Source organism: Humulus lupulus, chromosome 7, assembly GCF_963169125.1.
Source record: "Humulus lupulus chromosome 7, drHumLupu1.1, whole genome shotgun sequence".
In the NCBI taxonomy this organism is placed as follows: domain Eukaryota; kingdom Viridiplantae; phylum Streptophyta; class Magnoliopsida; order Rosales; family Cannabaceae; genus Humulus; species Humulus lupulus.
The window spans coordinates 193,571,699-193,586,863 of NC_084799.1; positions in this window are offsets into that span (position 1 = coordinate 193,571,699).

Genomic DNA, 15,165 nt, shown 5'->3' on the forward strand with positions numbered 1-15,165 from the left:
TAAAAGTTAATAATTTATTCATAAGATTCAATAAGATTTCACAATTTACTTGAAAAAATTAGCATTTTGGTGATAAAAAAATTATTAGCAAATCAATGTAGTTTTTTATGATTATCGCATTGCGATAATTTATTTTCCACTTGAATCAGTTATGACAATTGACAAGAGTTGGATAACTAATAGACGACGTAACTCTAATGAGTTTTGAAATGGTCTTCAAGCATTTATAAAAATGGCCAAGAATCATGTGAATGCTTTGGGAGAAGTTAGATACCCATGCATTCAGTGTGTCAATATGCTGAATCAGAAACTGAATATGGTGGAGTCTCACATACACATATACGAGTTTCTGCAACGATTCGTGAAGTGGACCTACCACGGTGAAGTTGATATGCCTCCAATATTGGACGACGGGGCTCCAATGACTGATGAGATTATTGACATCATCAATGATGTTATTGGTGAACAAGACACTAACGAAGAAGGTGTAAATGAAGAAATTTCAGATGGTGGTAGCAATAGTGCGGAGAATCAATTTGATGACCTATTTCAAGAGGTCAAAGCTGAGTTATACCCTAGTTGTACTTGGTTGTCTTCCTTGAACTTCTTGGCGAAGATGATGCACATGAAGGTTATGTATAAATGGACAAATAGTTCCTTTGGTGAACTTTTGAAGTTTATGAATTTTTCATTCCCGAATGAGAATAAGATTTCGGCTTCATTCTATGAGTCTAAGAAAAATGAGGAAGTTAGGGTTATGTTATCAATCAATTCATGCTTGCAAGTATGACTGTTGTTTGTTCTGGAAGGAGAATTCCCAAAAATAGAGTTTTCATGTATGTGGCGAGAGTCGATGGGTTGACAAAGACACAAAGGAGAAAAAAGTCGCCCACAAAGTGTTGCAATACTTCCCTTTGACTCCTAGGATGAAGCGTCTTTATGGTTCAAGGCATACAACAAATGATATGACCTGGCATAGTATGGGACGGTCAAAAGAAGATGGTGTGATGCACCATCCTATTGATTAGGGTGCTTGGAAACAATTTGATTTCAAATATCCTGATTTTTTCAAAGAACCCAGAAACGTTCGGTTGGGTTTGGTTGCTGATGGTTTTAATCCATTTGGTAACATGAGTCTATCTTACAACATGTGGTCAATAATAGTATGCACGTACAATATGCCTCCTTGGTTGTGCATGGAAGAGTCATCATTCATGCTGACCTTATTGATTCCCGGTCTGAAATCACCTGGGAAGGACATGGTTGTTTTTTTTAGGCATGTGGTAGACGAATTGAAGGAGTTGTAGGATGAAGGAGTTCAAATCAGAGACGCTGCAATAAACAATGTATTCAGAATGCGTGCAGCACTATTATGGACTATCAATGATTTTCTGGCCCATAGTAGTTTGTCTGTTTGGAGTGGCCAAGGATATATGGCATGTCCTTCATGCAATGAAGACACTCCTTCATGTCGGGTAATTGGGAAGACGGCTTGTGTTGGTCATAGAAGATTCTTATCTTCTACGAATAAGTGGAGGAAGAGTCGCTTGTTTGATGGGAGTTGTGAAAAAGGACGTCCTCAAAGAAAATTTAGTAGTCAAGACATACTCGAACAATTAGCGCATGTTCCAGATCGTTTGCCGGGTAAACATGTCAGTTTCGAGGGTGTGAAAAGAAAGCGAGATCCAACAGAGCTTAATTGGAGTAAAAATAATATTTTCTTTGAATTTGATTACTAGTCCGAACTTGAACTGAAGCACAATTTAGATGTGATGCATGTAGAGAAAAATGTTTGCGACAGTTTACTCGATACTTTTTTTATGAATGAGAAATCTAAAGACACCACCAACGCACGAGTAGACTTGAAGAATTGGGGTATCCGAGAAGAGTTGCACCTCAAGGAAGATGGTACGAAGTTGATCAAACCACATCCTATGTACTCTTTCACACCGGATAATAGACGATTTTTTTGTCAGTTCGTAAAAGGAGTTAGACTTCCTGAAGGCTTTGGTTCAAATTTCTCTAAGAAAGTAAATGACAATGATTGCAACATTGTTGGTTAGAAATTCCATGATTGTCACATTCTTATGCAACGTCTGTTGCCGGTAGGATTTCGAGGCTACTTGGATAAGTATATTTCGAAGACAATCATTGAGCTTTGCAATTTCTTTAAGCGAATTTGTGATCGTACATTGGTTGTTAAGGACATGGAGAATTCAGAAGACCAGGTGATACAAATTTTGTGCAAGTTGGAGTTAATTTTTCCTCTAGCCTTTTTTGACATAATGATTCATTTAATTCTTCATTTACCGCAAGAAGTTATCCTCGAAGGACCAGTTTACATGAGGTGAATGTATCCATTTGAGCGATATATGAAGAAGTTGAAAAGTTATGTCAGGAATAAGGCGTGCCTTGAAGGTTCTATAGCGGAGGGTTATATTGCCGATAAATCTTTGACTTTTTGTTCGCAATATCTTCAGGGCGTACGGACTAAATTTAATCTTCCGAAAAGAAATGCAGATATTGTTATTCCTAAAAGACAGTTGTCAGTTTTTGAATCACAATGACGTCCAAGTAGCAAAAATAAAATCATATCCCTTGATATCTTCATCGAAAAGAAGCGGAGTGGTTTGTACTCAACAATTGTCCTGAAATCCAACCATATATGGAGTAAGTAGATCAACACATATATGAATTCCTTTAATTTTATTCATGGCAAACTATTATCTTACCTTAATCCTTGTGTTATACAGTGAATGCCTTCGAGAAAATTCAAACATAAATCTTCAAAAAGATTTCCCTATCTGGTTTAAATTGAAGGTAAATTATCGAAACTATAGAATTCTTACAAAATTCGTATCGATTAATACTCATCTCATCGTGTTTTCTTTTTATGTGTCATACTCTATAGATGGGTCATTTGCGACAAGTACAGTCAACTGAGTGTACTGATGAATTATTGGCTTTAGCAAACGGGTCCAATCAAAATGCATACTCCTACATAGCTTGCATTATTAACAATGAGAAGTTTTTGGTCCATAGTTGAGACGAACGACGTAGCACTCAAAATAGTGGAGTTTCGGTGCCAGGAACCGATGGTTTCACTTTCTATGGGCAACTTGAGGAGATTGTTGAGTTATGTTAATACCATGGTTACTCGGTAGTATTGTTTCGATGCAAATGGTTCAACACCGATGCAAGCAAGGGTCGAAATGTAATTAAGAATAACATAACTCGTATCATGATTAATTCTGAATGGTACAAGAAAGATCAGTTTATTCTCGCCACTCAAGCAAAATAAGTTTTCTACTTGGACGATCCTTCAAGAAACAAAAATTGGAAGGTAGTAGAAGAAGTCAATCATCAAAATATCTGGGATCATCCAAGTATTGATGATAATAACGAGGTTGATGCATGATAGCACTTCATCAAATTTTGTACTCACTGTGGAATTAGGAGAGTTGGAGATTATGCATTTGGATCGACCTGGTCACACCAACATAATTGGGGAAACGTCTCAATTTGTTCCAGATGTGGATGATGATTTCATCAATGACGATGATGATGAAAAAATTAGTGAAGATGATTTAGAAAGAACAGATGATGATGTAGGAATCGACATTGACGAGGAATAATATTTTCTTATGCGTACTCATATTTGTATGTTTAATGTGTATGTTTTAGTTTCAAGACTTTTCAATCAATATATGAATTTTCTCAACAATGTTTGTTTTTCAATAGTTTCAACTGCATTGCCAAAATTATTTAAGTTGTGTAATTCACCTCCAACTATAACTGAACTTAAGTTAATAATGATTTAAACTACAAATATATGTCTGGCACGGTTGCTCGTTCTCATGGCGGTGATGGAGCAGATCCTCCTCCTCCAGATCCCACTCGAGTTCCTTCCTGTGAGACAAATAATATACTATAATTAATCTATCTTTTATCAATAAATGACAACTTGTTATTATTTTATTCAATTTAATTGTATTCTTTAATTAACATATGCAGCAACTGCCGCAAAAAGAAGAGGTCGGTCTCGATCCAAAAGTTTACAGCAGCTCGTCAACGACAATAAAGGTCTGTTGGCTCTACAATTTGATCTGAAGGAGGGAACCTACAAAGCAGTTGGTGATTTTGGGACATTTTTCACGAGACTTATTGGTAACCTTATTGGTCACCATGTCTCGTTATATTATGACTCGTGGCAGTGTTCCGGATGAGCACAAGATTGGATTGATGCAAAAGCTTGAGGTAAATTTATCTACTTATTCACATGTAATGTTTTTTTTATATAATTTAAAAAATCTCACCATTTTTTTAAGGAATTTTTCTGTAACGCCCTACTATCCAAGGACCATTACGCTGTGCATTTTAAACAGTGCTAAACTCGATAACCGAGTCATTTGGCCATAAAAGTGTAACTAAATGTGATTAACGACTTAGGGTTAAAATTTTGGTCAAAGATACAATGTTTCATTAAAACATTTACTGTATACATTGGGATCCCAAAATATATTTTAAAGGTTAATTACAATAAAATATTTACAACCAACCAACCTAGGCGGAAAAATAGGGTAAACCCTAGTTCCTCTTTAAACCCTCGGCCGTGGTGGTCGAGCAGCCGCATATGTACACATCATCACCTAAGCTCTCCAACTCAAGGATGGTCCAGCTTTCTTTTGCCTTTTCCTGCACCACATAGCACCCGTGAGCTGAGGCTCGGCAAGAAAACTTAAACATGCTCATAAACAGGTAATAGTATGTCACTAAATCATAATAGGCATGCCTAGCAGTAATAGCCCTACTCACGCATGCAAGCAGGTACAAATAAACGTTTGTGGAGTCCTGCGCTCTGAGCAGATGACTAATAAGTCTCTCTCTCTAAGGTAGATGACTAATAAGTCTCTTTGAGGTAGATGACTAATAAGTCTCTCTCTGAGGTAGATGACTTATAAGTCTCTCTCTTTCTCTCTCTCTGAGGTAGATGACTACTAAGTCTCTCTTAGGTAGATCACTAATAAGTCACTCTCTGAAAAGATGACTAGTAAGTCTATCTCTGTATAGATGGCTAATAAGTCTATCTTTGTATAGATGACTAATAAGTCTATCTCTGTATAGATGGCTAATAAGTTTATCTCTGTGTAGATGACTAATAAGTTTATCTCTGTATAGATGGCTAATAAGTCTATCTCTGTGTAGATGACTAATAAGTCTCTCTCTGTATAGATGACTAATAAGTCTCTCTCTGGGATAGATGACTAATAAGTCTCTCTGAGTCCCACGCCCCAAGCCATGTGACATTTCAGTCACCTAAGCCTTTAGCCCTGGCTCTAAGTAACTAGCCTTTAGACTAGACAAGTGCTTTAGTTTTCTTCGACCTATAGGTCAGTCAAGTATTTAATGCTCATGTTGATTAGTTCTAATCATTTTGGCCTGTGTTAAACACATTAATGTCGCTCTTGACTCTTAAGCCAAAACCATACCAGCGCTCAGTATCACCGCTGAACTTGACTGATAAGTCACAGCTTAAGGATCAATACTAAACACCATTGTCATTCTCTGACTAATAAGTCAGTACCATACACAGAGAAGCAAAGTTGCTATGCATTTACTATGCAATCAATGTCCAGATATAGAGCACTCAACATGCCTCATCAACAATTACCCAGCATAATTATAACCATGCACATTCAAACATCCAGATATAAGGCATTCAGCATGTTTAATCGATAATCTCAAGCATAATCATAATCATGCACAATTACAGAGACTCAAGCTCTGATCAATCTCATATTCAACATTCATGACATGCCCTAATCACATGTATCTTATGCATCAGATGCATCACATTTTCGGTGCAGTTTTCTTACCTTTGGTCCAAGCACAGGTTACCAATAAACGAGCCACAAGCACGATCTTGTTTCCAAGCCCCTAGCGATAACCTAGTCATAACCATAATATAAAACCCCATCAAAATTAGTAAATAAATACTTCCAAACCAAGTCCTAGCCTCCGGGACATTGAATCCTACCAAACTGGGTAGTAAGATAGATCCCGAGCCCTTAGGTTTAAGTTCCCATGACTAAAAATCCACTTTGGTCACTTTTCCCCTTTTGAGCCGCAACCCCAAATATTAGAGTCACAGCTCTACTCAAGTCAGGGCCCAAAGCCCTTCTCTGACTGCATTAGTGTCGCAGCGCTCCCCAATGGAGCCACAGCTTAAATAGCCCAGCAGCCCCATTCACCTGCTTCTTCAAGCTTGAGCCGCGGCACCCAAGAACAGAGCCACGACTCGACCTCGAACCCAACTAGAAAACCTCCATTTTCTCATTTTAAAACCTTCCAAAAACCTACATAAACATATCCAAATCCCAAAATCAAAGTTCACAAACATTCTAATTATCCCACACCAATAAAACCCAAGCTTCAATTCATTCAAAAACTCATCAAAACACAAAATCAAATCAAAGCTTAAAAACTTAGAACTTAAAACTTAAAACTTAGATTACCTTCGATTGAGTCATTTCCCAAGTAAATCCTTCGGCTAATAAGCTTCTAATCTTCCCTAGAATCGCTATGCCTTGATCCTTGCTTGAATCTGAGTCCTAAAACTCAAGCTTCCTTCGAAAATGTGATCAGGTGTCGAAAAGGGAACGAGAGAAAGAAAGAACATTATGAACGTTCTTTTTATGATTCTAATAGGTTACTTCGAGCTTAACTAACCTTAAGCAGATCCTAATGCTCGGGGTCCTGAAAATGCCCCCCGGGGTAAAATAGTCAAAATTTCCAGAATTTCCCCCTGATCTCACTAACTCCCAATTTATCATCAAATATTTATTCACATTACCCAATATCCCGGTAATGTGCTAAATACCCAAAATACCCATTGACTCACTCCGAGTCAAGTATGAATCCCATTGTGACTTTCCCACTAGCTTGCTTCCTAGGATTGCCTTGTGTTGAGTAACCCAAGCATAACCAAATAATAATGAAGTACCATACACATACCACATATACGCCAAATATACCCAAAATGTCCAAAATATTAAAATTTCCCAATTAAACATAAATGGGCTCACATGCATATTTAATACACCTAAACATGCATATCTAGTCATCTTATTATATAACTCATATAATCACATAATCATACACATAATCATAAAATTCCATAATTCGCCATCCTGGCCCCCTAATCAAGGTCCTAAGCCTTATTAGGAAATTTGGGTCATTACATTTTCATTCTTCCACGAGCTCTCCCTGAGTGGCGACTGATAGAGACTGGGATTAAGCGAGAGTTTCAGGATCGCTACAAGGATTGAAAAGGTCACAAGAAAAGACACTTCGATGAACATGGAGGGTATGATGATATCGAGACAGCAATAAAGAATCCACCGGAGGACATGGACAATGAGAGTTGGCAAAAGTTGGTTGACCTTTTCACCACTCCACAGTTCATGGCGCGCTCAAAGGAAAATGTTGCCAACAGAGCAAAACAGAAGTATCCAAGTCTCCATGGATCAACTTCTTATGCTTCTGCAAAATTTAAGAAGGTAAATAAAAATATATAGATAATTTGAAATATTTTTAGTTATCTTAATAATAATTTCAATATTTAACTGAGATTTTGTTAAATTTTGTTTTCTAAAGATGAATCGTCAGACTAAGGAACTGTCCAACATTATTGATACATTTCATGACATGCACAATCATCCGACACGTGGATGGGTGAACACGACTGCAAATGATGCATATGTAAGTAACTTTCTAAGTTTTGTATATATGTATATTATTCAATTATATTATGTATTAATTGTCTTGTTTCTAAACTGCAGGATGCCTTGCAGCAAGAAATCCAGACACAATCTCAATCCCAATCTCAATCTCATTCTGAATCTGAAGCAGGAAGTGCCACTGTCAATGAGACACAAGTCATCTCAAAGGTACTTAATCAACGTCGCGGCCACAACCAAGGTATTGGACACAAGTTGAAGGGCACTAGTACCTTTGCCTCGAGCGCCACCGGATCCTCTTCACAATCAGAGGCATCACCATTTTTGTCCACCATAGTTGGCCCTCCAATGATACCACCTGAGGCTTTCCATTCCATGATTCAAATCTTCAGTCAAGCCTTTATGACCTAGAACAACAACTTCCAGCAAATGCAACAATTTTTGCAAGAAACAAATCCAAACGTCCAAGCTCCACAATTTCAGCCTGTCAACTTGGACATGAATATGATACAGTCCATGATGGCAAGCTTTCAAACACAACAACCACAGCATCCACAACCACCACATCCACCACAACAGCCCGACGATAATGACTTTGGAATTGATTTTGATGGCATTTAGTTTTATTATATTACTATTTTTAAATTATTAATATTTTTTATTTTTATTTTGGAGACAATACTACTTATGTTTTGTTATCTTACATTTTGGAGACTATGGATATTGTTCAATTGGTTTTATTCTTTAATTAATAAATTGATTTTATTATTTAATTAAATAAGTTGGTTTTATTTGTTTATTTAATTAATATTTAATATTTTACTAAATAAATTTTAATCAATACAATTAATTAAATTTTAAAAAAATTGTATACCTACAACGACGACATGTCGTCGCCGTAGGGTGCACGCTGAACACGAAAATCTGAGTTTTCATGACACTATGGCGACGACATGGCATTGTTGAAGGCAATAAACCCACGCACTCTTCAACCATGACATACCGTCGCTGTAGATGGGGTAGTCGACGGACCTATAGTGACCATATGTCGTCGCTGTAGGCGTTTTTGAAATTCAAATTTTGCAATCACCAACAGCGACGATATGTCGTTGCAATATCCCAGTCCAACCGAAAAAAAGGATTCCCTACTGCGACCGACATGTCATCATTGTAGTAAACCACTACTGCGACGACTGAGTTTTATCGTCGCTGTAGATTGCTACACATACGGACCTACATCAACGTCGTTTTGGTGACTACTTCTTAATCTACAGCGACGACAAAATTTGTTGTTGTAGAGGCTTTTTCTCGTAGTGTGCTGGTCGGCTAGATATGATTTGTCGTGAGCCGCATTTGGTTGGCAACTCCAGCAAGGCTCGAGAAAGATACGCTCGTTCCCTTAGGCACGAGCAGGAGGAAGATGTACTGGCTATCCAGGAGCGTACTCCCAAATAGTCTAGCTACAAGTGTGAGCCCATCACATTCGGCGAGGATGACACAAGTCACGTACATCATCCACATAATGATCCTTTGGTGGTAGAATTACAAATCACCAACATGATCGTAGCCCGAACGATGATTGACCATGGGTCGTCTACCACATTCTATTCAAGAGTACCCTAGAGAGGATGAATTTAAGCATCAGAGATTAGTTGCTGTATAGTTTTACAGGTGTTGCGAAATTTTTACTATGCAAGTGTACGCAATCAAACAAGTAATAATAGTAGAAGTAAAGTATCGTTCCCACAGAGAATTGATCTACTAATTACCAAAACTGAACTTTGATTTCTATTTGACTAATGAAAATTGAGTAAAAAATTAACAACTAACAATAAACTAGAAGAGCATAATTAAATTAATGAGATTTAATAGAAAAAATATTAGAGCATTTTAATTTCATCAACCTTCAATTCTATTCAAACAATAATACAATTAATATGATTCTTCTAACTATGATTATAGCAGGTTTACTATTAACAATTCTATTCTCTCTCAAGATATAAAATATTCAGTTTACCTATGAATTCTCTATACATCTATGATAAATTCTACACATAAACCGCATTAAGAACAGAAACCTAATTGCTACACAAATCTATTTGATACTTTCGTTCTAAATTGAAATCTATGTCTATTTCCTATAGCTATTCCAATTATCACTTTCAAATATTGAATTCAAACCAAAAATCATGCAAAAGATGGCCTGTCAATTACAAGAATTAAACATAAGAACAATAAATAAACATAAATTCAAGAAATCATAGAAATTGCATTAATGATGAAAAGAATATCCAGCGACTACATTAAAATACTCTAAACAAGAATTTAGTTCTGTTGACGGTAAGAACTCGTCAACGAAGTTAAATCAAGAACTTCGTGAGTTGTAAAAGAAGTAGATTCAAATCAATTGTACTTCAAGCAAACTTTCTTAAAAATTTCAAGAACACAAATGTAAATGCTGAAATTCTTGAATGAAAAATAAAGAGAATGTAGAGTGTCTATTTTTATTAACAATGAGTGGTTACAAAATTCTCCCAAAAAACTTCCCTCCTTTCCCCCCTTTCTCAGATGAAGGGATGTCATATTTATAGTAGAGTACTAATGACTCTTAGTACACTATGGTCCCTGGGGACACGACTGTACATATGCAGTTTACAAGTGGTAGTGGTGCCAGGAGCGTGGTGGTCGGTTTAGTACATGCGAGGGTTTGTTGGATCACCTCAACTTTCGTACTTGGATGTACCTCAACCACTTATTTAGTACAAGTGTCAGAGATTGGCTAATGAGGACCACACTAGGTACCTTACTTGTACGACCACTACTTGTCTGGCGTGGACATTCAGTCCGTACTCTGTGCTCTTCTAGACATGTACGTACCTGGCCTGACATACTCCATGCTCCAGCATTCCCCTCCTTCGTTACTTTGGGCCAGTTTGGCCTTGTCTTTGTATCTCCTAACACTTGACAAGGCAAGTGTATGACTTCCTTCTTAGGAGCTATTCGTAAGCAAGTTTTCATGCTCTAGCAAGTGGGCAAAGGAGCCTTAATTGAATGATAAGCGAAGGATGCCTCACCGGTGGAACAAGGCTTAGGTAACACGCCATGCAAGATGCCATGGGGCGCGAGGTTATGGCGGGTGTACACGGCGACGTGAGACCATGGCAAAAGACACTGGTGCACAGCATGGGCTGCCTCACGAGATGCTAGTGCGCAGCGTGGGCTTCCTCGCAAGACGGAGACAGGGGCCATGAGTGGGTGTCGCGTGAGGTGTGGCACGAGACGCGGGCTCGCGAGGTGAAGGCATGGGCCACATCGGGCATCTCGCAGAGGTACCTGAGCAAGACCTCTGAGTCAAGCATGAGGTGAGCATCTCACAAAGTTACCCAAGTGAGACTGCATCTCCAGGCACGGTCTAAGTGTCTCGCGATGCTACCCAGGCAAGATCGTTGTTCTAGTGTGAGGCAAGAGCCTCGCGGGACCACTCGTGTGAAACGGCTGTGTTAGGCACGACGCAAGGCTGAAACAGTGGTAATGTTGTGACCATGTTTGATGCCTTTTTCACTGAGTCAATGCTCCAAGAGACCAACTGGGCTTTAGTCATGGTCATCGAGACCTTTGAGAGGCTTCAGACAAGATTTGGGAGTCTTTCATTGGTGTGGAGATTTTAGCATCCACACTTGCCCTCCAATCTAGGAGAGAGCCTTTAGGCGCTCTGGTAGACTCTTCGCCATGGTGTCTTCAAAGCGTAGGTGGCATTAGTGTGTTTCTTTGCTTTGGTGGTATACAAAAATACACTTTGGAGGTGGTGATCGTCATGATTCCTTAAGGTTGAATGTAAGCCTATCAGTTGGCTTCGCTGATACCAATGTAGGTGTTTGGCTCCATTTTTTACCATAGATCAAGCATTGGATTCAACGGCTAAGATGAGTTTGAGCTTCTTATAAATAGACCTTCACCTCAAACATAATATCTACACTTTCTTTTCTTAGCTTGGTAGTATTTGTGTCTTCACATCCTCCAAGAGGTAAGGGGTTCCATTTCTCACAAGGTAATTTTGGCTTTCTTTCCTCTTTATTATTTGAATTCCCCCATTTTTTGTATGTAAACGTCTATATAAGTGCTAGGAGACTAAAACACATTTCTCCTTTCTTTTTGCAGACGCGTACTTTCGACCTTTTGAATTCCTTCGACTGTGATGGTGCTTTCAACCCTTTGCATTCTTCTGACCGCGACAGTGCTTTTGACCATTTGCATTCCTCCAACCGCGACGGTGCTCGATTTTACCTGCTCAAGGTATACTTTCTTCCTTTCTTATCTTCAATGGGTTTAAATTAGCATTACTTGGGATGGGTTGCCTTGGCCGGAGCTCGTCGTGAGCTAATCCACACAAATGCCCTTGCTTTCACATATACCCGTCTTTGTACCCCGTAGTTGGTCATTTTGAGCACTTGTGTCTAGAGGTTTTGAGCTTACTCCTTTGTGTTTTGTAGCACCATTTTCACCTACACTTGCACCCTTATTACCAACAAGACGAGGTTTCATGGCATGTGAGGGATCGTCTAGCGTTCCTCCAGGGGTCGAGTTTGTAGACTTATCTTCATACTTAGGGTCCCCTGAGAACAACCCTTACCAAGACTATGACACTTTTAGGAGGGCCTGTATATGTCACCTTGAGCGCATGGCTGAGCTTAGGCATAAAATCTGGGTGGTGGAGAGCAAAATAGATTTGATTTTGAGGGGTGATGGAGTCCATTTCTCTTTTGACCTTAACAATCACATTGCAAGCCTTAGAGTGAGCCTTTTTTATCTACAAATGGAGTTAGAGTTCATGGAGGGAAACCTCCCTCCTGAACCTCATGCCCCATTCTCTCCCTATAATAGCCCCGAGGTCACCCCTGGTTCCCCTCAACCCTTGTCTTCAAGCTACCCGTATTCAATGCTTCCACACTCAATGCCTCGATGGAAAACTCTCGCAAGAAGGAAAAAATGGAGGGTAAAGTGCCCTATTTTGACCTCATCTTTTTCCATAGGTTCTGCAGATATGTCAAGGAGAATGCAACGACAGATGGCTCTCGAGAAGCCGGATTCTGGCCCTCTGTTGGCATCCACCATCGTGTCCAATGTATCAGAAAATCGGTTGTTAGAATTATCCGAGAAGTATCATATTGGCAAGGAGTACAAGTTGTACATTCCTTCCAACAAGTGTCAGGCCGATAATCTCCCCCAAGGGTACGTGGCCATGAGCGAGCACATCCTGAAGGCGGGTGGGACCATTCCCTACACCCGTTCTTCATCATGGTCCTCAACCACTTTGACCTTGCTCCGCTTCAACTGGTGCCTAACAGCTAGTTGACTTTAAGATGTCTATATATGGCGTTTGTGGAGCTTAACGGTCGTGCTCCTACGCCCCAAGTGGTGCACTTTATGTATAATCTCATGCCTACCCCTAAATCCAAAGGCTTCTACTTCCTACAAAAAACCAATTCTCAGGTCTCCCTGATAGAGGGTTCCATGTCTAACCCGGGTTCCTAGAAGCAGGACTTTTTCTTTGTGAAAGGTCCCATTTCTGTCCATGAACATTTTCGCTCATCCCCAAGTAAGTACTTCAAGCTTTTTCCTTTTACATTGAATTTGCTATTTTGGAACTTATACTCATATTGATAATTGTGTTGATTTTTCAGAGAGCTTCAGTATCCCCGACGTTCTTGAGTCGGAGGTAGCACCAGTAGACATCTTTCTCGATGCCAACCCTGCTAAAAAAATGGTCTCTCATCTCTTTACTATGGCCAACCTTAACCACTATGGTTTATCCATGGTTTCAGAGCCCGATCTGTTGTGGCATATTTTTGAGCAAAAGAAGAAGGCGACTCTAGCCGAGCCTCACTTGGACGAGGGTGATGTGGAATGGGTGCCTGGGGAGGTTTCCTCAGAATCTAGTCACCCAGCCCGGTCATCTCCGTCCCCCAGGGGGTGCCCTCTTTTTGTCCCTCCGGACTACGACACAACCTCTCATTCGCGCGGTCCGCAGGCCATGTCAGGGTTCTTCGTTGTGCCCTTCTCTGAGGACTATGATAATATTCCTCATGCTCCCACTAATCATGGTCCTTTGAGGCCTTCTTTTTCTGATGTTCCTGCGCTCCTCCAACTTCAGTGAGTAGGTCACTGTCCCTACTCACCCAGGCGCCCTTGATTTGGAGGGGACATCCTGGGTGGGTCGTATGGTAGCCCCTTACATGCAAAGGTATACCCGAGTCGCCGAGGGTATTCCTAAGACCAAGTGGAGAGGTCTCAGGAATTTTACCATGGCGGAGCTTAGGGAGACCCTTGTGCACTCCACAACCTGGGTGAGTTCATGTGTCTTACATTGGTCTTTCTTTCTTTCTTTTTTGGGTTCTTTGTTTGCTCTTTTTTCTTCTTTTTGCTTCCTTGCAGGCTTCTCTGGTGGCCCAACACTTCGCAGACTCAGCACAGGACCTCAAAATCTAGACACCCAGCCCGGTCATCTCTGTCCCCCAGGGGGTGCCCTCTTTTTGTCCCTACGGACTGTGACACGGCCTCTCATTCCTGTGGTTCGCAGGCCATGCCAGGGTTCTTCGTTGTGCCCTTATCTGAGGACTATGATAATCTTCCTCATGCTCCCACTAATCATGGTCCTTCGTGGCCCTCTTTTTCCGATGTTCCTGCGCCTCCTCCAACTTCAGTGAGTGGGTCATCTATCCCTGCTCACCCAGGCGCCCTTGATTTGGAGGGGACATCTTGGGTGGGTCGTATGGCAGCCCCTTACGTGCAAAGGTATACCCAAGTCACTGAGGGTATTCCTGAGACCGAGTGGAGAGGTCTCAGGAATTTTACCATGGCGGAGCTTAGGGAGTCCCTTGTGCACTCCACAACCTGGGTGAGTTCATGCGTCTTACATTGGTCTTTCTTTCTTTTCTTTTTCTGGGTTCTTTGTTTGCTCTTTTTTTTCTTTTTCCTTCCTTGCAGGCTTCTCTGGTGGTCCAACAGTTCGCAGACTCGGCACAAGACCTCTCTTCATCAAACGCTAAAAGGAACCGTCTAGCAGTCAAAGTTCAGGAGCTCGAGGGGCAGCTTATTGACACCAAGCTTAAGCTGGAGAAGGCCCTCGTGAAGGCTTCTTTATCGTCAAAAAATAATAGGAGAGCGAAAGCCAAGGCCGCGATGTTGCAGGAGAGGGTCACTCTGCAGAAGCCAAGGCTGCGATGTTGCAGGAGAAGGTCAATCTCTTGGAGGTTAATTTGGTTGAGGTTGAGTACAAGTCCATAGAGCGCACTCTCTATGGAATGTGGAGGCAGAATCCTAGCTTCGATTTCTCCTCCTTTGGTGACCATGTCGTTGCCAAGGTGGCCGAATGGAATGCTTGTGGCGGGAGGCCCTGAGATTTTGCTTCTATAGCTTTTACCTTTTA